The sequence below is a fragment of the Pseudophryne corroboree genome, chromosome 8 (assembly GCF_028390025.1).
Source record: "Pseudophryne corroboree isolate aPseCor3 chromosome 8, aPseCor3.hap2, whole genome shotgun sequence".
NCBI lineage: Eukaryota > Metazoa > Chordata > Amphibia > Anura > Myobatrachidae > Pseudophryne > Pseudophryne corroboree.
The window spans coordinates 12078413-12101501 of NC_086451.1; the positions used below are offsets into that span (position 1 = coordinate 12078413).

Below are 23089 nucleotides of genomic sequence, written 5' to 3' on the forward strand. Positions count from 1 at the left end.
TGTTCGGGAATCTCCGTCAGTATCTTATGAAACCTGATACTCCTGTGTCTCTGCCTGCACTGCATACTGTCCTGCTCGCATTCTAGCTGCCTGGTTCTGCTGCTGCACAAGAGGGAGAGCTAGTAATGTCAGTGTGCTTCGGTTGGGGGTCCCCCTGACAGGGGAGGGGGGGGGTAGCTGGGGTACAGTATCCCCTGCGCCCCCTTAATCTGGTTGTGGGGACAGGATGGCAGAACAGAAGCCTAGATTAGGACAGTTGGAAGATAATGTACAGGTGAAACACAGAAAATTAGAATATTGTGCAAAAGGTCATTTATTTCATTAAGGTGAAACTAAAATATAGACTCATTACATGCAAAGTGAGATATTTCAAGCCTTTATTTGTTATAATTTTGATGATTGTGGCTTACAGCTTAAGAAAACCCTAAATCCAAAATCTCAGAAAATTAGAATATTACATTAAATCAATAAAAAAGGTTTTTAAACACAGAAATGTTGGCCCTCTGAAAAGTATAATCATGCATATGTACTCAGTACTTGGTTTGGGACCCTTTTGCATGAATTACTGCCTCAATGTGGCGTGGCATGGATTCTGTCAGCCTGTGGCACTGCTGAGGTGTTATGGAAGACCAGGATGCTTCAATAGTGGCCTTCAGCTCTTCTGCATTGTTTAATCTCTTGGCAATGACCTAAAGATTCCCTTTTTTCTTGAGCCCAGGTAAGACACTTCTGACGTTTGTTGTTCAGGAGCGGATTGACAAGAGGAATATGACATTCTAAGCCCATGTCCGGGATCCGTCTGTGGTGGCTCTGTGTGTGGTGGCACTAACTCCAGCCTCAGTCCACTCCTTGTGAAGCTCCCCCACACTTTTGAATGGCCTTTTCCTGACAAGAAAAAAAGAACTGGTCTGTTGCTCAGTGGTCCAAAGTCCTCTTTTCTGATGAGAGCAAATTTTGCATCTCATTTGGAAACCAAGGTCCTAGAGTATGGAGGAAGAATGGAGAGGCAAACAATCCAAGATGCTTGAAGTCCAGTGTGAAATTTCACAGTCTGTGTTGATTTTGGGAGCCATTTCATTTGCTGGTGTTGGTCCACTGTGCTTTATTAAGTCCAGAGTCAACGCAGCCATCTACCAGGACATTTCAGAGCACTTCATGCTTCTTTCAGCAGACAAGCTTTATGGAGATGCTGACTTCATTTTCCAGCAGGACTTGGCACCTGCCCACACTGCCAAAAGTACCAAAACCTGGATCAATGACCGTGGGATTCTGGGCTGGATTGTCCAGCAAACTCGTCTGACCTGAATCCCATAGAGAATCTATGGGGCATTGCCAAGAGAAAGATGAGAGACACGAGACCGAACAATGCAGTAGAGCTGAAGGCCGCTATTGAAGCATTCGGGTCTTCCATAACGCCTCAGCAGTGCCACAGGCCTGGTAGAATCCATGCCACGCCGCATTGAGGCAGTAATTCAGGCAAAAGGGGCCCAAACTGAGTACATACGCATGATTATACTTTTCAGAGGGAAAACGTTTCTGTATTTAAAATCCTTTTTTTATTGATTTTATATAATAGTGTAATTTTCTGAGATTTTGTATTTGAGGTTTTCTTAAACTGTAAACCACAATCATCAAAATTATAGCAAATAAAGGCTTGAAATATCTCACTTTGCATGTAATGAGTCTATATAATATATTAGTTTCACCTTTTAAGTTGAATTACTGAAATAAATGAACTTTTGCACGATATTCTAATTTTCTGAGTTTCACCTGTATGTATCCGTTTGTTCCGTGCGTATCTGTGTGTTCCTCTGTAAAAATGACATTTTTTGTTCTCCGTGTAAGTGCTGGCTGCTGGCGCACATTTGCTGCGTGTGGTAATTTTGTTGTTTCGTGACATGCCGCTACCAATATAGAAGTCCTCAGCTTGACAGACTCTTAAAGTGTGGACTGGGAATTGGATCCTCCTGTGTAAACTATGGTTTTGAAAGATAATCTCAGCAGTGCTGCTAAGCTTTCCTTTAAAACACGCTTTAGAAAAACAGGATATAGCTTACTGCACTTTATTACCCATCCTGGCGCATTTCTGTGTGATTTACTTCCGATATCTCTAGATTTTCCCTGTCATAGAGCCGCCAGCTATAGAAACAGGCAATTCACAGTCCGCTCATAAATCCGTCCCGGTAAATAGCCCTTTGGAATATGGTAAAAATTTGCCGGTGTCATTTGCAGGCCTGTGTGATGCTCACAGACACAAACCAGAGATTGTGTATGTTTCCTAACAAGCTGGAAATATAATATTTTATAGATATCGCTGTACACAACTCCCATACCTAATGAACGAAGATGCAACCCTCACAGTGATGCCTCCTACCCAAAGGACTGCAGTAAATCGCATACAGTATTATATAATTTTCTTCCGATGTTTTAGAGAAGACGAATATATCTAATTTATTATTAACCACACCCTAACTCATTGGGGGTAATTCAGAGTTGATCGCAGCAGCAAATTTGTTAGCAGTTGGGCAAAACCATGTGCACTGCAGGGGGGGCAGATGTAACATGTGCAGAGAGAGTTAGATTGGGTGGGTTATATTGTTTCTGTGCAGGGTAAATACTGACTGCTTTATTTTTACACTGCAATTTAGATTTCAGTTTGAACGCACCCCACCCAAATCTAACTCTCTCTGCACATGTTACATCTGCCCCCACCTGCACTGCACATGGGGGGGTCATTCCGAGTTGTTCGCTCGGTAAAAATCTTCGCATCGCAGCGATTTTCCGCTTAGTGCGCATGCGCAATGTTCGCACTGCGACTGCGCCAAGTAAATTTGCTATGCAGTTAGGAATTTTACTCACGGCTTTTTCATCGTTCTGGCGATCGTAATGTGATTGACAGGAAATGGGTGTTACTGGGCGGAAACAGGCCGTTTTATGGGCGTGTGGGAAAAAAAACTACCGTTTCCGGAAAAAACGCAGGAGTGGCCGGAGAAACGGGGGAGTGTCTGGGCGAACGCTGGGCGTGTTTGTGACGTCAAACCAGGAACGACAAGCACTTAAATGATCGCAGATGCCGAGTAAGTCTGGAGCTACTCAGAAACTGCTACGAGGTGTGTAATCGCAATATTGCGAATACATCGTTCGCAATTTTAAGATGCTAAGATTCATTCCCAGTAGGCGGCGGCTTAGCATGAGCAAATCTGCTAAAATCCGCTTGCGAGCGAACAACTCGGAATGACCCCCCTGGTTTTGCCCAACTGCTAACAAATTTGCTGCTGCGATCAACTCGGAATTACCCCCATTATCAGGAGAGCATTTTCTGAGGGGGACGCTAGTTAATTAAAGTCTGATCTACAGTATAAGTCCTTGTAAGCCTGTAATTATACCCATTTAAACATTCTTTCTTGGGGGGAGATTTACTAAGCTTTGGAGAGTGATAAAGTGAAGAAGGATAAGCTACCAGCCAATCAGCTCCTAACTGCTATGTGTTTGGAAAATGACACATGTCTAATGATTGTTTTAACAGACCAGTGGCATTGTGTGTGATTTGTCTCTGGGCATGCTCAGAAAATGAATGTACACGTGAGGCTATGCAGGCTGGGGAGGTACGGCGCACAGAGGGGGGGTATAATGTACAGTAATAGGAGTACAGTAATGGCGTGTTTACACAACGTGGCTCATTCACACCTGTAGAAACACAGGCTGTTAGGAGGTGTATCTATTGCACCTGCTATAATGCAGGTGTCAGAACACTGTAGTATTCCAGGGGCTTCTGCAGCCGCTGTGGGGAAGCAATTATCTCAAAATACGTTCAGATATATGTTGGGTTTTATTAAGATTCATTTATGCCAACTTGCATCAGCCTCATGTATCTGTGCTTATAAATCTGCGCTGATAGTAGATGCAGGTGCGGAGGTAGAATTTTGCGCAGTGTCAATCTTCTGAATGAGATATAGGGGCCTTGTCATCATTAATTGAGATGGCTCTGTGCAAATTAAGGGTCTGATTTGTCCTTGGGGCCCCATTTATCAATAATGGCACTTGCATTGTGATCTGGGCGCAATATTATACCAGAGGCATGAAGAAGCAACCGCAGGGACAGAGGGGGTCATTCCGAGTGGATCGTAGCTGTGATTAATTTAGAACATCTACGATCAGACACTCAGACATGCGGGGGGACGCCCAGCACAGGGCTAGTCCGCCCCGCATGTCAGTGCCGCCCTCCCCTCCCCCGCAGAAATGCAAAAGCATCGCACAGCGGCGATGCTTTTGCATCTCAGGAGTTTCTCCCGGCCAGCGCAGCTCCTACGGATGGCCGGGAGAACCTCTTCGCTGCCCTGGGTCGCAGCGGCTGCGTGTGATGTCACTCAGCCGCCGTGGCCCGCCCCCCCAACAGTCCGGCCACGCCTGCATTGGCCGGACCGCTGCCTCAGAGGCGATCGTTAGGCAACGACGGCTGGCATGCACCGGCGCACTGCGGCACCGGTGCATGCGTAGTTCCGACCCGATTACTGCGCTGCGATAAACTGCAGCGAGCGATCGGGTCGGAATGACCCCCAGAGAGCCCGTCCCTGCGATGTGCTTGGAGTGAACACGGGACTCCCTCACATATCTGCTTACACTCCTGCAAGTCGCAGGAGACTCCCAATTTTTTCGGGGCAGTTCCCCGCACCCACGGTGGAGTGGGCGAATCTCCTACATCCCGCCCACTTCCTTGTGACGTGGGCAGGATGAGGAGATTATACCTGGATTTCCGGATCTGTATGGAGGGGGCTTGGGACAGAAGATGACAACCAACTACTTTCATCTTGGCGTAACCAGATAATCACTTTACTCTGTCTTCCGGAAGCAGCGTCTCTGTGTATCCTGCGTCGCAGCCGTGCGTTATCCGTGTCTGCAGTGCGCAGTTTCAGGGCAGTTGGTAAATTTAGTAACATAAAAATACACAAACTGCGCCAATTGCTTTTTTATTGTGCATGTTTATTCTGGACGCTTGGAAAGCTGCAAAGTACTACTTCTCTTTTTATGTTTATTGGCTACAATTTTAAAGTCTTCAATGTCCTACTTACAGGGCCTGATTTTGTACATGCGCAGTAGTGAATAATCGCTCCACTGCGCAAACATCGGCACTGCATTCTCCCCTATCAGGTCCATAGACAGCCGCACAGTACCACTGCTCAGTTTGCTGGATGCAACTTTCAGAATGTATTCTTGCTCCGTATGAAAGGACAACAACGCACGTCTAGTGATGTCATTCTCTGTCACGTAACACTCAGCTTCTGTATGCATGGATACCTGCCGGTAGCACTTCTGGGCCGTCTGCGGTATTACCAGCTCCCCCCTCTATTCTGCGATTGACGGCTTTTCTGTAATCCCGGGATCAGTCACTCGGAGAGAATAGAGTAGAAAGCGCTGCTTGCTTATTTAATCACCCAATGGTGCAGGAGAAAATTGCAGGTTGTTATATAACACTCAGATTGGTTAAACTATCAACGAACCCGAGGGCTGAGCAGCTGTAAACCGTTCACTTAAAGACACGCAGAATTCTTCCATAACCGCGTCCCCGGTGAGGAATTCCCAGCTCGCTGGGCGTCATAGGATAATGAAGAGAGTTCTACACTGAGCTGTAGTCTTACATTTATCACAGGCACTTACAGTAAATGGTGCGATTACAGAATAACAGACGCCCTTTGATACTAGTAATAATCGCCCAAAGTTCTGGAATTGGATTAATCTGTACAGGCACTTTCCGAGTGCCCGTCGTTGTGTGTGGTGTCCAGAAGCTGACATATAACAGAGGTCGATGGGAACACTCATTAAGCGCACAGTACACTGTGACATCGGTATATAGTGAGCACACTTGTTAGGGAAGATTCGCAGTTCATTTAAGATAAAGGGGGTCATTGAGAGTGGATCGCAGCAGCAAATTTGTTAGCAGTTGGGAAAAACCATGGGGGTCATTCCGAGTTGATCGCTAGCTGTGCTAAATTTAGCACAGCTACGCTCATCTTCCCTGACATGCGGGGGGACGCCCAGCACAGGGCTAGTCCGCCCCACATGTCAGTGCCGGCCCAACCCCCACCGCCCCCGCAGAAGTGCAAAGGCATCGCACAGCGGCGATGCCTTTGCACTTCAAGAGTAGCTCCCGGCCAGCGCAGCTTTAGCGTGGTGGCCGCGAGCTACTCGTCGCTCCCCGGCACGCAGCGGCTGCGTGTGACATCACACAGCCGCTGTGGCCCGCCCCCCGTTTGGTCCGGCCACGCCTGCGTTGGCCGTACCGCGCCCACGAAAAGGCGGCCAAACGCCGCCGTTCCGCCCAGCGACTGGCGCAGAGGCGATCATAGCAACCCGATGGCCTTCGGCCGTCAGGCATGCGCAGTTCTGACCCAATCGCACCACTGCGATAAACTGCAGCATGCGATCGGGTCGGAATAACCCTCCATGTGCAGTGCAGGTGGGGCAGATGTAACATGTGCAGAGAGAGTTAGATTTGGGTGGGGTGTGTTGTACTGCAGTCCTTCTGTAGTATAGTTGGTTTGATATTTGCTTTCCTTCGGTTTAATGCAGGTACAGTATAACGCTGATATTGATGTTAAGCTGGCACTTTATAATACACTTTATATACGAGGCACTGTAGTGTCTTAAAGCCTAACCTATACCGAATAAACAATCTGAGTGAATACCATGGAATCCTAGCAGTTGTGTTTCATGTCTTCAATGCATCAAAAGCAACACTCATCCGGGGTCATTTACTAATGAGGGAGAGATTTGCCTATTTGACCACCGTGCATATGCATGAAGTGCATCATACCTCCCAACTGATCTGATTTTCGCGGACAGTCCCGCTGTCCCACCAGTGTCCCGCGGTGGGGGGCAGATGGAAGGCTCCTGGGCTCATTGCTATGCCTACCAGAGCAGCGGTGAATAGACGCTGTGCACATGCGCACAGCGTCTATTTAAGGGTGCGCTGGGCATGTCCCCTCAGTGACGAAAAACGGGGACGTGTCTCGCGATTGCGAAACTCCCGCGAAGCCACGTCCCCTCTTCTATAGGTTATGACCCCTTTTGGCTGCGACGCGGCAAATCCGCACCTAGCAGTCCTACTTCCTCGACTCCCGATGTATTAGTGCATGTCCCCGTTCTGTCTCTGCCATGCATGGATCCATTTGGCAGATTGCTGGCTTAGATGACGATATGGTCAGACGTCCCTTCATTTCATTTACACCTTCCCATTAAATGAGGGAGGCATATATATAAACTATTGCATATATATTGCGATACATCCCATAGGCAAACACAGGGGGGGTTTCTGGTTGCCCAGAAACCCCCCCTCCACTTGGCAAGTGGCTCAAATTATGAAAATAGCAATGGTATGTAATACGATTACTAGACGCCACATTGTGCAGTTTAAGGGACAGATCAGAGCTCGGCACAGTGGTAGCAGCTTCTTCTACCACGTTTGCTGTGTGTGTGTGGTTCTGAGTCCTCAGTCAGTCCACTGGACCAGGGAGTATCTACCAGGAAGAAGAGACAGGAGCCTTACCATGAGGTGGGAGAATGTGCTCAGAAAGTGCAGTACTGGTTTTATTATGTTTGTATATTTATTGCAGTATGTTTAACATTTTCCTGACCACTTATCTTATTTTTATTATTTAAATATGATTGATACAGCCTATACTATATACAATCTATAGTGTTAAATATTAATACTGTATTCCATGGTCAGTGGGAGATTGCATTTGGAAACCTCCCTCTAGAAATCCTGCGTTTTCCACTGCATCCCGCCACATATTGCACGCATACAGGCTTTTATTATTAGGTGACAACAGGGGAACAGGTGTACAGAATGTACTAAAGGGCTGTGCAGGATATGACATTTTCACTACGCAATGATACTGTACCAAAGTGGCTGCAGAGACTATTTTATATTGCGCTGAAAGAACACTTTTAATCCATGTAAACGCTAGATATATTTGCAAAAAGCAATAATTTACTGGATTTTGCAGACATGTGAAATCTTTCATTTTAATACTGTTATTTTTTTTAATGTCAAACGTAATGTCGTTTATTTATTTTGCGACACGTGTAATGCGTTCCAAGACCACGTTCACATCTGTAGCATGTTTGGTGTCCTCGCTCCCTGTTTGGTTATAATGAAATCTGCCGCTCGCCGACTGATCATACAGTTGGAATCTTTGCATAATAATAAAGGAATAGAAATGAGGAAATGTTATTAGGATAATTTGCTGCGGTTTATGAATTATTCATCTGATGATTTCCTATTCACACATCTTGGAAGTCTGAATCAATTTTGGGACTTCACAGCGAAGTTTGCTTGATGTGGGATCTTTGGCGCTTGCCTGGATAATAGATGCATCTGCCACTTTATGTATTTGCTTTGGTCATCCAGATAATGAAGTCACCTATTTTCAGTTTTGTAGATTTCTTTATATTTTTTTTACGAGTGGAACTGTTTTCCTCCCGCCCTATCCAGCATGTCAGCGTCTACCGTCCAAGGGCTGTTGTCAATGTTACCCAGCTCATTTATCTCCCGAATGTCTGATTTCTGGATAATAATGTTTATAAATCACTTCTATATCGGCACACAAGGTTTGTGGCAGGAACATGAGAGGGCCAGGGCCGGTTCTACACACTGTGGCGCCCAGTGCGAAACTTTCCACTGGCGCCCCCCCCTTCCTGTGGCAAAACAGTTACTGCGCGCCAAAAATAGGGGCGTGGCTTCATAGGGGAGGGGCATGGCCACAGTTATGCCCCCAGATTTACCCCAAGTAGATGTGCCCCCCAGTTGATTTGCCCCCAGTAGATTTGACCCCTGTAGCTGTGCCCCCAGTAGCTGTGCCCCCTGTAGCTATGCCCCCATTAGTTGTGCCCCGTCGCTTGTTGCTTTGCCCCCAGTAGTTGTGCCCTCTGTTGCTGGGCCCCCTGTTGCTTTGCCCCCAGTAGTTGTGCCCCCTGTTGCTTTGCCCCCAGTAGTTGTGCCCCCTGTTGCTTTGCCCCCAGTAGTTGTGCCCCCTGTTGCTGTGCCCCCTGTTGCTTTGCCCCCAGTAGTTGTGCCCTCTGCTGCTGTGCCCCCTGTAGTTGTGCCCTCTCCCATAGCAGAGCGACACAGACACTAGAGGTCAATAATGACCTCTAGTGTCTGTCACTGGAGCCGGCTGCAGCCGGGGAGAGGAGTGTGGGTAGACAGCGGTGCCTGCGGCCCCGCCCCCAGGCCGCAGCGCCCCAGGTGCAGGCACTGCTTGCCCGCAACAAGAACAGCTCCTGTAAGAGGGCATCTGCGACCAATAGAATACCATTATGAAGCCAGTGATTATTTTGCAGTGCGGTCCTATGATGTTGCTTATCAATTTAAAAAAAACACATTTAATAGATAATATACTTGCCCCGCCCACAGTGGATGAAATAACTCCTACTGTATGTTCCAAAAGACCACACCCCGTTCTGTGAATCAGGACATTTCCGTACACATGAGGAGTATTGGGAGTTAATGCAGAATGCTGAAAGATTTCCTAAGACTGTAGCGCCATCAAAAATGTTTTTGTTCAGATGGCGATACTGGAAACGCTAAATAACAAACGATTTTTTCTAAAATGGAGTAAAATGTTAATTAAAAATGTTTTTGATTATTTTTGGAAAACTGCAACTGTAAAGGAGCATACACACTTGCCAATAAAATAAACGAGGTTGCCCATTTTCACCCTTCCTGATCAATGTTGTTCACTTTCTCGGCAAGTGTGTATGCCGGCGACAAAGACCGATGCGCGGCACCGTGGGTCGTTAATGACCCTCGGTGTCGGTGGTGCATGCATGCTCAATTTGGACCGTCATCCAGGAGCTGCCTGCACGGTCCAATCGCGGCGTGATGTCACTGAGCGATATATAGTCAACACATCGCTCAGTGTGTATACCCGGCCGCCGACTGCCCAGCCTGGGAGCGACGTTGCCTAGTGTGTATGCACCTTAAGCCTATTTCCAAGGCTTCCAGTTAAATGCACAAATATGACCAGGGAAATCTGGACCTTGCATGTACGTAGGGAACTCGGACAGGCCTGGTGAACGGTAAGTTTTTCTCTCACTTTTGCAGCCAGTATCGGCCGGGCATTGATGCCCCAGCAAAGCTTTGTTTTCGTTAAATCACCCTGAAAGCATATTCTATCAATGCGATTAGCGGTGATATAAAATCCTTGTTTTCGTGCTGTATTCATTAATAAGTCCCTCAGACTGCTGTTAGCAACTAACTTCCGGTTTGTCGGATTGCAGGGGGCATGGCTCTTCTTGGTGTGGCTGGTGGGGTTCTGGGTCGTGTTGTTGATGGACCTATGGGCACACTGGTGGAGCGTTTTCTTCAGAGGGGTGTCAGGCTGGGTTTGGTCCTGGTGATGGCACGGTTGACGTGGTGCTTGTTGTTAGGAGGCTTCGGGGGGAGAGCCTGGAGCAGCGTTCATTGACTTAGTGGGCAGTTTCCGTAGTGGTATGGTGGCCGGAGTGCAATGTGGAGGTGACTTTGAGTATGGGTTCCAAGTTACTGACTGTCGGGCATGGCTGTGTTGTGTCTCCCATGCTTTTCGCCATTGTGGTGGGTGATGCTCTGGGGAACTGCGGTGGACGGATTTGGGTGGACATGGGGACTGGTAGGAGTGTTTTCAGCCTCTCTCAGCTCGGGGCTTTGCGTGGGGTCAGCCAGGTCTCTGTTTTGGAGGTTCTGTGTGCCGGTGGTGTTTGCCTTGTAGTTGGCAGTACGTGAGCCAATTGGATGCATCATGCCACAGCGTTTTGCCTGGTGGTGTGCGTGTCGGGGGCCCGGATGCTGAGACGATCTGTGAGGTGTGCGCCTGCTGGCAGTTCTGTTGTAGGGGCGGCTGGGGGGGTTCATTCGTTTCGGTGCCTGGGAGGCTTGGTGTGTGGCGATGGCGCCTTGGGTCTGAGGTTGCTTCACATGCTGACGGGGCTGATGCTGCTTTCAGCAGGCTCAGTTGGGGAGTGTGGAGGTCTCGCGATCTCCGGCTGCACACTAGACTCGCTGAATATAGGGCAATCATGCTGCCCTTATTGCTGTGCTTCTCTGGGGCCTGGTGCTTCTGTGGGGGTACATTGGAGGACTGTCTGGCTTCTGCTTGGGATGCCTCCAGGCAGTTCTGTGTGTGAAGTGTTGGGGTCATGTTTCAGGCCCTGGGATTCTTCATCGGACCGGGATAGGCGGAGTGGAGTGCTTGCTGGTGGGGGGCCGGTTGGGATGGTGTGAACACCTGGCGCGGGTGGATGGCTCGGGGTTGCAGAGGCGGGTTTTCTGCTTCAAGCTGTTGAGAAGAGGACGTGGGGCTGGGGGACAGTGCCTGCTGTGCGGGGATTTTTTGGGGCGTTGTCTGGGTTCAGGCAGCCTGTCTCGCAGTGCCTGTTGAGGACTCGCACTGGGTGGTGAGTTGCTGTCAAGAGCGGAGACTTGCTCGAGGCCCTCCTATGGCTGTCCGGTTGGCCCTGGCGGATGGTTATTCTGTGGCGGATGGTCTGCTTGCAGCCGAGTGTTGGGGATAGGGTTTGGCTTCGCTAGTCACATAAGAGCACACGCTACAAGATGATGTCAGGGAGTCGCCGTCGACGGACACGTCGTGGAGGACAACACCATCCCTCTCTCTCTTGTGCCGGTCTTATGCATTGTGACCTAAAGTGTTAAATGAAATTTTTTTTCAGCTGGAATCAAAATTGTAATCATTTTCAAAACACGAGATAACCCTGAGAAGATCCGAGCCAGAATATTGCACTGGGATAAACAGCAAATAAGTTTTGCATGAAGATGCGGCAGAGAAATTAATAACCGGATGAGAGCGGCAAATGTGCGGACCGTAATTACCTTTGCTGAGGTGCTGAGAGGCGTTCTCATCTTATAGCCAAAACCGGATTTAATTATATGTGATTTATTCCGCCTCAGATCAGAAGAAAATATTTTACAGATGTTTATTTTATTCTGACGACACAGAGTCACATATATCTCTCTCGCTGCTGTCAAGGAACCCCAAAAATGAAATTATTCAGCACTCAAAAATGCAGAACTCGCTGCTGAGTTATACATCAAGTCCGGTGATATATAGCGCAGCGGAAGCGAAAGAGAGCGGGAGGAACTGCTCAGGACAGTGTATAGAAGTTAGTTCCCTATCAGTCATTGGCTGCTCCTCATCGCGACGCTGCTCCCATGCGACATGATGTGACGTGTGCTACCATAACAAAAAGAACTTTCACTGGCCTCCAGTGCTGGAAGGGTAAGGGACTAAGTAACAGGGCTCCCCGGACCCCATACACCCCTGCAGCGATGCAGGTAGAAGTTTATTGAGGGCAGATGGCTTTCTCTGTGCGGGCCTCTGAGTGTTCGGTGCCCCTTTGACCAGGTCTGTGAAACAGGCAGGTGGGGTACCTTGCGTTTTGCACCTACAGTACGGCATACTCTCCCAAAATATCCTGAACTTCGGGGAGTCCTCCCAGATGAGTAAACCAGCCTCCCGGATCCACCTACTCTCCCAGGGAAGGGTATGGTTGGGGGGCTTGATGACATGATTTATGCCCTTGTACCCCATTACACAATGCCATGAGTCATAACATTGCACACTGAGGTTGGGGTCCCATTGACGTGACTCACAGTACCATGCCTTCTGCACCCCCCACCAGGACCACCCTCTCCAGGATTACTCAGCACAGCATTCACATCACCATGAGTACGAATAGCTATACAGGTTGAGTATCCCTTATCCAAAATGCTTGGGACCAGAGGTATTTTGGATATCGGATTTTTCCGTGTTTTGGAATAATTGCATACCATAATGAGATATCATGGTGATGGGACCTAAGTCTAAGCACAGAATGCATTTATGTTACATATACACCTTATACACACAGCCTGAAGGTCATTTTAGCCAATATTTTTCATAAATTTGTGCATTAAACAATGTGTGTGTACAATACATACACACAATTCATTTATGTTTCATATACAACTTATACGCACAGCCTGAAGGTCATTTAATACAATATTTTTTATAACATTGTGTATTAAACAAAGTGTGTGTACATTGAGCATCAAAAAACAAATGTTTCACTATCTCACTCTCACTCAAAAAATTCCGTATTTCGGAATATTTGGATATGGGATACTCAACCTGTATTATTATATGGTGACCATGAAGCTGGGATCAGGGCTGCATATGGTGACTATGGGGCTAGTATACTGGGATCAGGGCTGTATATGGTGAATATGAGGCTAGTATGCTGGGGTCAGGGCTGCATATGGTGAATATGAGGCTAGTATGCTGGGGTCAGGGCTGCATATGGTGACTATGGGACTAGTATGCTGGGGTCAGGGCTGTATATGGTGACCATGGGGCTAGTATAATGGGATCAGGGCTGTATATGGTGAATATGAGGCTAGTATGCTGGGGTCAGGGCTGCATATGGTGAATATGAGGCTAGTATGCTGGGGTCAGGGCTGTATATGGTGACCATGGGGCTAGTATAATGGGATCAGGGCTGTATATGGTGATCATGGGGCTAGTATGCTGGGCTCAGGGCTGTATATAATGACCATGGGGCTAGTATGCTGGGGTCAGGGCTGTATATAATGACCATGGGGCTAGTATACTGAGATCAGGGCTGTATATAATGACCATGGGGCTAGTATACTGGGATCAGGGCTGCATATGGTGACCATGGGGCTAGTATACTGGGGTCAGGGCTGCATATGGTGACCATGGGGCTAGTATACTGGGATCAGCCCTGTATATGGTGGACATGAGGCTAGTATACTGGGGTCAGGTCTGTTTATAGTGACCATGGGGCTAGTATACTGAGATTAGGGCTGTATATGTTTAATCTACTGCTTTGTTTAGTGGAAATGAGGATATTCACATTTGTTTTTCTTTTTTTTAAATAGATCATAAATATTACCTGTAATAAGACACATTTCCCCCACAATCTTTGATTCAAGCTGCTGCTGGTGAATACTATCAGCTGATGACAGCCACTGTCACATGATGCGGTATGATAAGCAGAGAGGCTTCGGGAATGCTCCCCTTCTCACCATCTCTCTCGCATCCTCTTCTTCTTCCACTGACATCATGTGACCACTGAGAAGTTGATTGACTGACTGGCTCAGACTCAGCGATCAGGTTCTTGTGTGTAGACTCCTGTGAAGACGCAGAAACCAAATGCTCATCTGAGGGAATGTGTGATTGTAGTACAGCCGTATACAGTACCCATGCCCCTACAGATCTATTTACCAGGAAACACAGAGTTATAATTATCTATAAAGATGTACCGGTCTTGCACTTAAACCCCCCCAAAAACAACAACTTGGAAACACTGCTGCTTTAAAAACAGCACATTTAAAACGAATTGCTCATTATTTGTTTTTATTCTGTATATATGAGTATTGGTGTATGGTTATGACAATAGGTGACATAATTCTGGTCCCCAGACCCATCTGAAACTACTGTATATAGGTGAGATGGTTCCATACTGTCATATATACATTGCAGCATGCGTTCCGTACTGTTTATGAGATACGATCATTCTCTGCTGTTCTGCTTATTGGATCAGTCTGGTAGGATGAGGGTTTTTTTTACTGCTGTTTTCGTGTTTGTTTTTCCAAAATTAATCTCATTTCATTGATTGTTCATTATAATAGTTGAATTTGGACTTGCCACAAAGGCCTGTGTTGTACATAATTACCAACATGTTGCTGTGTTAAAGTATTGATTTTGTTTTCTTACAGACTGGATGAAATTAAAGAGCTGTTACTTAAACCGCTGTAACATCACTGTTTTCGCCCCTGTGTATCGGTCCCTTCATTCACGCGGTGCAAGCCTGCCAAACTGACACTCCTTCAATAAAGGAACTCCACCCTCCGAACATGGCATCCAGGTGAGAGAGCAAGGGGACATATTTACTATTTATCGACTGTATATTACTTAGCTCCTCATTGTGCTGTGTCTACACAATTTACCAAGTAGCGGAACGCCATGTACAGATGGTAGTGTGAAAGGTTTTCCTTTGCCCCCACAAACTAGTCTGCCCGCCTATGGTGGTCATTCCGAGTTGATCGCTCGCTAGCAGTTTTTAGCAGCCGTGCAAACGCTATGCCGCCTCCCACTGGGAGTGTATCTTAGCTTAGCAGAAGTGCGAACGAAAGGATCGCAGAGCGGCGGCAACATTTTTTTGTGCAGCTCAATACCTACTCAGCGTTTGCGATGACTTCAAACTGTTCAGACATCCCAAACACGCCTTGTGTTCGCCCAGCCACACCTGCGTCTTTCCTGGCACGCCTGCGTTTTTCCTGGCACGCCTGCGTTTTTTCGAACACTTCCTGAAAACAGTCAGTTGACACCCAGAAACGCCCTCTTTCTGTCAATCACTCTGCGGCCAGCAGTGCGACTGTAAAGCTTCCCTAGACCCTGTGTGAAACTACATCGTTCGTTGTAATAGTGCTCTGCACGTGCGCATTGCGCCGCATATGCATGCGCAGAAGTGCCATTTTTTTAGCATCATTGCTGCGTAGCGAACATTTTCATCTAGCGATCAACTCGGAATGACCCCCATAGAACCCATTGCAGACGTGCAGGGCTTCCACTGGGCCTCCAGAAGCGCTAATTAGAATTGTTACTAAAATATTAAATGTTGCAATATGTTGCAATGCAGATTCTAAGTTAGCGTGGGGTCTACATCAATAGCTAGCGCTTGTCCCTTCTCGCACCCTGGAAGCGTGCAGGAGTCAGTACTCATACAGTAAGAGTAGTACTGCTCTAGGCAATAAAAATTCCAAATGACTGTAAATAAAGTTTAAAATAGAAATTCAATATTCGTCTTGCAGAAAGCAGCCTCCCCGAGCTCACATCCTGCGCGGTGTAATGATATTCTAGAGGTAGTTTTTGCTTATGATGCAGCGAGTGCATTAACGGCTCCGTAGCCTCTTGTGCTAGCAAAAGACCATTCTGATGATTTGACAACTTGCCTGGGCAAGAGCTAATAGAGACTTACAATGGTGCTGGAGGCGCTGAGATATCACCCACTGCTTCCAGGCCACCATAGCACCTGACACATTAGGGAATATTGTGTCACATTAAGCTGTAATCCAGTGGAAATGTTTCCAGGCGCATAGGTTCTGCAATCAGCTCTGCACAGCCGGCCGGCAAATCAGCTCTGTCTGAAGGGGATATGTCTGCAGAGGAATTGTTCTGCTTAGTATTAGAAATGTCCTTTACAGGAGCTGTGTGCTGTACGGAACTTCAGCTGCACATACATGGGTGACGCCTTACTGTGTGATTGTCGGCTAATCTCAGAGCTGGGGGGGGGGGGGAATGTTGCCACTTCAGGGTCCAAACCGCGACCACCTCAGCTCCACCTCCTCCTTCATTCATTTCAAATTTCCATCATGTCTTAAATGATGTCTTTATTAGCCATGCTGGGTTCCTCTATCCAAGCAGCTATCGTCCATTTATATGTGTTCCCTCTACACCTTGAGGCAAATAGTCAAAATCCGTATTCGCCAAGGAATTTCCCACTTCTCCCAGCTCCCGCAGACACACAAAGAAGAGTTACAACAGTGACCCTGCCGGTGTAGAAGAGTTACAGCAGTGACCCCACCGGTGTAGAAGAGTTACGGCAGTGACCCTGCCGGCGTAGAAGAGTTACAGCAGTGACGCGGCAGGTGTAGAAGAGTTACAGCAGTGACCCCGCCGGTGTAGAAGAGTTACGGCAGTGACCCCACCGGCGTAGAAGAGTTACAGAGTTACGGCAGTGACCCTGCCGGCGTAGAAGAGATACGGCAGTGACCCTGTCGGTGTAGAAGAGTTACGGGAGTGACCCGCCGGCGTAGAAGAGTTACAGCAGTGACGCGGCAGGTGTAGAAGAGTTACAGCAGTGACGCGGCAGGTGTAGAAGAGTTACAGCAGTGACCCTGCCGGCATAGAAAAATTACGTCAGTGACCCCACCGGCGTAGAAGAGTTACAGCAGTGACCCTGCCGGCGTAGAAGAGTTACAGCAGTGACCCTGCCGGTGTAGAAGAGTTACGGCAGTGACCCCGCCGTCGTAGAAGAGTTACGGTAGTGACGCGGCAGGTGTAGAAGAGTTACAGCAGTGACCCCGCCGGTGTAGAAGAGTTACAGCAGTGACCCCGCCGGTGTAGAAGAGTTACAGCAGTGACCCCGTCGGTGTAGAAGAGTTACAGCAGTGACCCTGCCGGTGTAGAAGAGTTACGGCAGTGACCCCGCCGTCGTAGAAGAGTTACGGTAGTGACGCGGCAGGTGTAGAAGAGTTACAGCAGTGACCCCACCGACGTAGAAGAGTTACAGCAGTGACCCCGCCGGCATAGAAGAGTTACAGCAATGACCCTGCCGGTGTAGAAGAGTTACAGCAGTAACCCCGCCGGTGTAGAAGAGTTACAGCAGTGACCCCGCCAGTGTAGAAGAGTTACGGCAGTGAACCCGCCGGCGTAGAAGAGTTACGGCAGTGACCCCGCCGGTCTAGAAGAGTTACAGCAGTGACCCCGCCGGCGTAGAATAGTTACAGCAGTGACCCCGCCGGTGTAGAATAGTTACAGCAGTGATCCCGCCGGTGTAGAAGAGTTATAGCAGTGACCCCGCCGGTGTAGAATAGTTACAGCAGTGATCCCGCCGGTGTAGAAGAGTTACAGCAGTGACCCCGCCGGTGTAGAAGAGTTACAGCAGTGACCCCGCCGGTGTAGAAGAGTTACAGCAGTGACCCCGCCGGTGTAGAAGAGTTACAGCAGTGACCCCGCCGGTGTAGAAGAGTTACAGCAGTGACCCCGCCGGTGTAGAAGAGTTACAGCAGTGACCCCGCCGGTGTAGAAGAGTTACAGCAGTGACCCCGCCGGTGTAGAAGAGTTACAGCAGTGAACCCGCCGGTGTAGAATAAGAGTTACAGCAGTGACCCCGCCGGTGTAGAAGAGTTACAGCAGTGACCCCGCCGGTGTAGAAGAGTTACAGCAGTGACCCCGCCGGTGTAGAAGAGTTACAGCAGTGACCCCGCCGGTGTAGAAGAGTTACAGCAGTGAACCCGCCGGTGTAGAATAAGAGTTACAGCAGTGACCCCGTCGGTGTGGAAGAGTTACAGCAGTGACCCCGTCGGTGTGGAAGAGTTACAGCAGTGACCCCGCCGGTGTAGAAGAGTTACAGCAGTGACCCCGCCGGTGTAGAAGAGTTACAGCAGTGACCCCGCCAGTGTAGAAGAGTTACAGCAGTGACCCCGCCGGTGTAGAAGAGTTACAGCAGTGAACCCGCCGGTGTAGAATAGTTACAGCAGTGACCCCGCCGGTGTAGAAAAGTTACAGCAGTGAACCCGCCGGTGTAGAATAGTTACAGCAGTGACCCCGCCGGTGTAGAAGAGTTACAGCAGTGAACCCGCCGGTGTAGAAGAGTTACAGCAGTGACCCCGCCAGTGTAGAAGAGTTACAGCAGTGGCCCCGCCAGTGTAGAAGAGTTACAGCAGTGACCCCGCCGGTGTAGAATAGTTACAGCAGTGACCCCGCCGGTGTAGAAGAGTTACAGCAGTGAACCCGCCGGTGTAGAATAGTTACAGCAGTGACCCCGCCGGTGTAGAAGAGTTACAGCAGTGACCCCGCCAGTGTAGAAGAGTTACAGCAGTTACCCCGCCGGTGTAGAAGAGTTACAGCAGTGACCCCGCCAGTGTAGAAGAGTTACAGCAGTGACCCCGCCAGTGTAGAAGAGTTACAGCAGTGACCCCGCCGGTGTAGAAGAGTTACAGCAGTGAACCCGCCGGTGTAGAATAGTTACAGCAGTGACCCCGCCGGTGTAGAAGAGTTACAGCAGTGACCCCGCCGGTGTAGAAGAGTTACAGCAGTGAACCCACCGGTGTAGAAGAGTTACAGCAGTGACCCCGCCGGTGTAGAATAGTTACAGCAGTGACCCCGCCGGTGTAGAAGAGTTACAGCAGTGACCCCGCCGGTGTAGAATAGTTACAGCAGTGACCCCGCCGGTGTAGAAGAGTTACAGCAGTGAACCCGCCGGTGTAGAATAGTTACAGCAGTGACCCCGCCGGTGTAGAAGAGTTACAGCAGTGAACCCGCCGGTGTAGAATAAGAGTTACAGCAGTGACCCCGCCGGTGTAGAAGAGTTACAGCAGTGACCCCGCCGGTGTAGAAGAGTTACAGCAGTGACCCCGCCGGTGTAGAAGAGTTACAGCAGTGACCCCGCCGGTGTAGAAGAGTTACAGCAGTGAACCCGCCGGTGTAGAATAAGAGTTACAGCAGTGACCCCGTCGGTGTGGAAGAGTTACAGCAGTGACCCCGTCGGTGTGGAAGAGTTACAGCAGTGACCCCGCCGGTGTAGAAGAGTTACAGCAGTGACCCCGCCGGTGTAGAAGAGTTACAGCAGTGACCCCGCCAGTGTAGAAGAGTTACAGCAGTGACTCCGCCGGTGTAGAAGAGTTACAGCAGTGAACCCGCCGGTGTAGAATAGTTACAGCAGTGACCCCGCCGGTGTAGAAAAGTTACAGCAGTGAACCCGCCGGTGTAGAATAGTTACAGCAGTGACCCCGCCGGTGTAGAAGAGTTACAGCAGTGAACCCGCCGGTGTAGAAGAGTTACAGCAGTGACCCCGCCAGTGTAGAAGAGTTACAGCAGTGGCCCCGCCGGTGTAGAAGAGTTACAGCAGTGACCCCGCCGGTGTAGAATAGTTACAGCAGTGACCCCGCCGGTGTAGAAGAGTTACAGCAGTGAACCCGCCGGTGTAGAATAGTTACAGCAGTGACCCCGCCGGTGTAGAAGAGTTACAGCAGTGACCCCGCCAGTGTAGAAGAGTTACAGCAGTGACCCCGCCGGTGTAGAAGAGTTACAGCAGTGACCCCGCCAGTGTAGAAGAGTTACAGCAGTGACCCCGCCAGTGTAGAAGAGTTACAGCAGTGACCCCGCCGGTGTAGAAGAGTTACAGCAGTGAACCCGCCGGTGTAGAATAGTTACAGCAGTGACCCCGCCGGTGTAGAAGAGTTACAGCAGTGACCCCGCCGGTGTAGAAGAGTTACAGCAGTGAACCCGCCGGTGTAGAAGAGTTACAGCAGTGACCCCGCCGGTGTAGAATAGTTACAGCAGTGACCCCGCCGGTGTAGAAGAGTTACAGCAGTGACCCCGCCGGTGTAGAATAGTTACAGCAGTGACCCCGCCGGTGTAGAAGAGTTACAGCAGTGAACCCGCCGGTGTAGAATAGTTACAGCAGTGACCCCGCCGGTGTAGAAGAGTTACAGCAGTGAACCCGCCGGTGTAGAATAAGAGTTACAGCAGTGACCCCGCCGGTGTAGAAGAGTTACAGCAGTGACCCCGCCGGTGTAGAAGAGTTACAGCAGTGACCCCGCCGGTGTAGAAGAGTTACAGCAGTGACCCCGCCGGTGTAGAAGAGTTACAGCAGTGAACCCGCCGGTGTAGAATAAGAGTTACAGCAGTGACCCCGTCGGTGTGGAAGAGTTACAGCAGTGACCCCGTCGGTGTGGAAGAGTTACAGCAGTGACCCCGCCGGTGTAGAAGAGTTACAGCAGTGACCCCGCCGGTGTAGAAGAGTTACAGCAGTGACCCCGCCAGTGTAGAAGAGTTACAGCAGTGACCCCGCCGGTGTAGAAGAGTTACAGCAGTGAACCCGCCGGTGTAGAATAGTTACAGCAGTGACCCCGCCGGTGTAGAAAAGTTACAGCAGTGAACCCGCCGGTGTAGAATAGTTACAGCAGTGACCCCGCCGGTGTAGAAGAGTTACAGCAGTGAACCCGCCGGTGTAGAAGAGTTACAGCAGTGACCCCGCCAGTGTAGAAGAGTTACAGCAGTGGCCCCGCCGGTGTAGAAGAGTTACAGCAGTGACCCCGCCGGTGTAGAATAGTTACAGCAGTGACCCCGCCGGTGTAGAAGAGTTACAGCAGTGAACCCGCCGGTGTAGAATAGTTACAGCAGTGACCCCGCCGGTGTAGAAGAGTTACAGCAGTGACCCCGCCAGTGTAGAAGAGTTACAGCAGTGACCCCGCCGGTGTAGAAGAGTTACAGCAGTGACCCCGCCAGTGTAGAAGAGTTACAGCAGTGACCCCGCCAGTGTAGAAGAGTTACAGCAGTGACCCCGCCGGTGTAGAAGAGTTACAGCAGTGAACCCGCCGGTGTAGAATAGTTACAGCAGTGACCCCGCCGGTGTAGAAGAGTTACAGCAGTGACCCCGCCGGTGTAGAAGAGTTACAGCAGTGAACCCGCCGGTGTAGAAGAGTTACAGCAGTGACCCCGCCGGTGTAGAATAGTTACAGCAGTGACCCCGCCGGTGTAGAAGAGTTACAGCAGTGACCCCGCCGGTGTAGAAGAGTTACAGCAGTGACCCCGCCGGTGTAGAAGAGTTACAGCAGTGAACCCGCCGGTGTAGAATAGTTACAGCAGTGACCCCGCCGGTGTAGAAGAGTTACAGCAGTGAACCCGCCGGTGTAGAAGAGTTACAGCAGTGACCCCGCCGGTGTAGAAGAGTTACAGCAGTGACCCCGCCGGTGTAGAAGAGTTACAGCAGTGAACCCGCCGGTGTAGAAGAGTTACAGCAGTGACCCCGCCGGTGTAGAATAGTTACAGCAGTGACCCCGCCGGTGTAGAAGAGTTACAGCAGTGACCCCGCCGGTGTAGAATAGTTACAGCAGTGACCCCGCCGGTGTAGAAGAGTTACAGCAGTGACCCCGCCGGTGTAGAAGAGTTACAGCAGTGACCCCGCCGGTGTAGAAGAGTTACAGCAGTGACCCCGCCGGTGTAGAAGAGTTACAGCAGTGACCCCGCCGGTGTAGAAGAGTTACAGCAGTGACCCCGCCGGTGTAGAAGAGTTACAGCAGTGACCCCGCCGGTGTAGAAGAGTTACAGCAGTGACCCCGCCAGCGGTATGATTCACTTTTGCACAGTGATTTCTTTTTTTATCCAGTTAGCGTAACTGAAGACACAACTGTCCCCAGTTGTAGGAGAGTTGTCGCTGCCACCACCAAGCTTTTTCACGGCGCCAGGAGCCACTTACATCTGGGTAGTGTGTAGCTGCTTCAGCACCTCTTTGCCGGTGACGGTTATTGGATTCCTCTGACCGGTCCTTTGATTCTCCCATATGAATCAGCGCAGGTCATTTCTCCCCTGTCCATGCACAGCCCCCTCTTCATACCGGATCAAGTAAATCTGGACTGGGCGATTCTTCCAGAACCTTTGGTCCCGGAGATCTGGTCTCCAGTCTAAAATAAAGATGTCTCCAGGATGATCAGCCCAGGTCTCAGGGCAACAGGCTCTTAGGATACCAGTAGAGCAACGTCCCATGAGGGGTCAGACTGATCCTGACACTGCCGGGAGGGGGGTGCGGCACAGCTGTTCTCCAGTCCCATTTAATTCGCTGTCGCAGTATAACCATTGCTGGCCATAGTGGCCGGAGAGAAACGCTGGGTTCTGTCATTTCTGTTCCCATAATAATTACCATCACTGTGACCGCAGACTGAAACGTGAGCAGCGACTGCACAGTTACATCTGCAGCCACGTCAGACATTGGTGTAGCGGAGAGAAGACTGTCTCATCCTGGAATATTCCATAACTGCTCTTGTTGGCTTCTCCTGTAGGACGGCTGAGCGTGGCCTGCCACTGAGGAGTCCGTGTCTCCCTCTCTGTATATAAGTAGTGGGAAAACTGTTTATTCATTCAGTACAGTCTTGCATTGTGCTGTAGGGATCTTGGATCGTGCATTAGCAATGGTACAGAACACTCTGTCGCCTCTTGCTCAGTCTTTCTGCATGGTGCACTGATCACGTCTGACATCCAGGGATTGCAGGTGTGTGAGAAGATGTACTATTTCGGGCGAGGAGAAGTTACTTTTGGTCCACACAGAAATTCTATCTACTGCTTACTGTAATTTACATGCACATTTACTACTCCTACTGTCCCGGAATGACCAGGAGACTCCCGAATTTCAGGGAAGTCTCCCTGACTCCCAGAAGAGTAAAGAACACTCCCAGATCCCACCCACTTCATGAATGAACTAGGTGGGGGCTTGTTGCCGTAATCACATAATGTTATTATTATCCTTA

At 49.5% G+C, this 23089-nt stretch overlaps 1 long non-coding RNA gene across 1 annotated transcript in view; it reads left to right on the plus strand.

Moving 5' to 3' along the window:
* Positions 1–23089, plus strand: part of LOC134947419 (uncharacterized) — a 310779-nt gene that overhangs the window by 284514 nt on the left and 3176 nt on the right. Inside the window, exon 3 of the long non-coding RNA XR_010182549.1 lies at positions 14777–14925. This is a non-coding gene — a long non-coding RNA (uncharacterized LOC134947419). The remainder of the gene's footprint in view (positions 1–14776; positions 14926–23089) is intronic.